Below are 3,343 nucleotides of genomic sequence, written 5' to 3' on the forward strand. Positions count from 1 at the left end.
GAAAAACATTTTTTTCACTTGTTCTGTTAATAATAACCAGATAAGTTTTATTTCTGGTGATATGTTTCACAGACCTGTACCTGCTGCACAGTGTCACATTTTTCAAGGAAGGAAATATATTAAGGCAAATATTGAATCTCAAGGTTGACTCTGCTGTCATTACATTCTCTGATTAATGTACTACTAATAATGCAAACCTAGAAAAGTTCAATGTGCAGTAGGCATAGAATCTTCCCACTAGTAAACAATCCTAAGTGTAGCATTTATGTAGAAGATTTGAAATTTCCTTGATTAAATATTAATGTTCATGATAATTAACAAGGAATAAATTGTCGATCTGAAATTAAACTAGTGTATTTCAAAATGTGAATGGACATATGGTTACAGAAATTAATGACTATTTCAATGCTTAAACATTAATTTTAGAAAAAAAACCCAAGTGTGCCAGGTCTCATCCATGGAGGAGGTAATTTGTAATTAATTATAGACACATATGGTCAATGTTACTCAGGCACAGATGCACAGAAGATGCATTTCTTAGGTAATAAAGGAGGCAAATGTTAAATTACCTATAACTATGAAATACTATCTTTGTTGCCATATTGTGAATAGTTTGATATAATTATCTGATCTACATTTTCTATATGAATCACTACAAAAATTATAGTTTTGAAACACATTTCCATAGCGGAAAAATAATTCCTTTGATTTACATGTTAACATTTAAGAGGTAGCATCAGGATAAAATATTTTCTGAAGGTGTTTGATAAGATGTATTTGAATTTGTTGGGAGAAAAAGATAAAGATAATATCCAGGTCATTATTTATTTTGTGTAGTTGTGAATCATGGTTTAATTGATGTGTGGATAATACCATATTTATTTTTCCTTGGAAAAATGGTTTCTCTTTCTGTGGCCTGTGCATGATGATCAACAAGCACAATCCTTGAGTTTTCATGGCTAGTCTCCTCAAAACACTGGCATTTACTCCCTTTTTGCCTTTGCTAATGTAGTGTGGATAAATTATCCACATTGCATGTAAGACTATAAAGAAATGCAAAAGTAATTGCTTTTCTCCTTTATTTTCTCTGAAATGTAAGATTATGTGTTTGTTGATAAGGTAGTGTACTTTATTTGTACTTCTCAATTTTTTTAATTTAATTATCTGATAAATTTAAATAAATTATGGCCTATTTATGGCTCAGAAGGTAAAAATATGCATGTTCAATTTTCCCAAATCTCTCTGGATAAAGCAAATATTTCTCATTTGTTTATATAAAACTGGCATTATTTTTTTTATTTTATTTTTAAATGCTTTCTTTATTTTAAATACATTCTAATTTTTACTTCTTTATAAACAACAACAATAAAAAATGTGTCTGGTGTCTATTGTTAGGAACTGTGCTTTGTACTTAATAGAGTATTGCTTTAACTTTCGTTTATAACTTCACTTTCAATTTTGTTTATACAAAGGACTTTGAAAAGTCAAGATTGATTTTTCTTTGGATTTCATGTATTATCTGACTGTTTAAAAGAATAATGTTAATTGTAATTAGAATTCTTATTGATATGTGGAATAATACTGCTTTTTATATTATGAAAATCATAACATAATCTCTTTTCAGTGTTCATATTTTTGTAAAGTGAAATAATATTGGAATTTATGCAGAAAATTATTAGGCTTCTGATAGTATAACTTAGTTTCCACTTGGTTGACTATTGTTTCCACCTCCACACTTGAAATTTCATACATGACCTGATATCTTCAAATGCCAATATCCACGTTAAACAGGCCATTGTTGCCTTGCAAACAATGTTAAGAAAGAAACATGATATAGGTCAGAAGCTTTGATCTACACCGACAAAGGAACAGCATTAGAGAAGGAATAGTGATGGTAAAATAAAAACTTTATTTTCGTAAGTTAATTGGTCTAACAATGAACAGTTTGTTCAAAATTATAATAATGTGTTTTATTATCTATTATATAGATGCTCATATATAATTGAAATAAATGACAGCAAGAATATAAGGAATGGTAAGAAGGAATTAGATTATTTTGTTATTATAAGGTACTTGAACTACCTGTGTAATAAAATAGTATTATTTTAAAGTGAATTTAGTTTAAAATGTATATTGTGAATTGATGGGTAGCACCTAAAAAAGAAGATAAAATGAAATCATATACTCAATACTCAATTGAAACCACAAAAGACAGAAAATGAGTGAAAGACAAAAATTGGAACAAAGATGCTAAATAGTAGGAGCTCTACTAACTTCAGACAGACGGCAAGTAGGAATAATAATAATAATTATTATTATTTTAAAAATATATTTTATTGATTTTTTTACAGAGAAGTAAGGGAGAGGGATAGAGAGAAACATCGATGAGAGAGAAACATCAATCAGCTGCCTCCTGCACACCCTCTCCTGGGGATGTTCCCACAACCAAGGTACACGCCCTTGACCTGAATCGAACCTGGGACCCTTCAGTCCGCAGGCTGACGCTCTATCCACTGAGGCAAACCGGCTAGGGGTGAATAATAATTATTAATGTAATAATTATGCATATAAGATTTTTCTCTTTACTCAAACATTTATTTGATTATTTATTATTTTATTAAAGACATGGTTATTTATTTGATACTTTGATTTATAAATCAATGCTACTTTATTGTGTTGCTCGATTGTTCTAGCTGGGACTTTGGGACTTCTTTCAGCTGGCTCTTGTGCTACTTGGACAAACCCCTATACCATTATTTGCTTATTTATTTTTAAGCAATACTTACTCTGGTACTAAAAGATGCTCCAGACTCATCGTGTATTTTTTCCATCCATCCCATTGCTGAAACCAATCATGTGTCCATGGAAACCTGTTTGCTTTCATTTACAAAAAAAAAATAAAATAAATAAAATAAAATTTAAAAAAAGAACTAGGCTCATTGCTCTTGGGATGATTTTTTTCCCAGCTATCTCAGCTGACAGGGAAGAGCCTGGCATGGGTGTATAATAACCTTATTATATACATGTATCCATAAATATTTCTACATGTAAATATCTCTATCTATATTATCTCTCTCTATCCTATCTAATAAAAGAAAAACATGGTAATTGGCGTACGACTGCTACCCTTCCCATTGGCTAATCAGGGAGATATGCAAATTAACTGCCAGCCAAGATGGCGGCCGGCAGCCAGGCAGCTTGAAACTAACATGAGGCTTGCTTGCTTCAGTGACAGAGGACTCCAACGTTCCCCGCCTGCCGCTGCAGGCCTCTGAGCTGCAACTCTAAGCAACTATGTAACAAATATAGAAGCTAAACAAAACCCCAGAAACCTGCTTTAGTC

The sequence above is a fragment of the Myotis davidii genome, unplaced genomic scaffold (genome assembly GCF_000327345.1).
Source record: "Myotis davidii unplaced genomic scaffold, ASM32734v1 scaffold126, whole genome shotgun sequence".
Classification (NCBI taxonomy): domain Eukaryota; kingdom Metazoa; phylum Chordata; class Mammalia; order Chiroptera; family Vespertilionidae; genus Myotis; species Myotis davidii.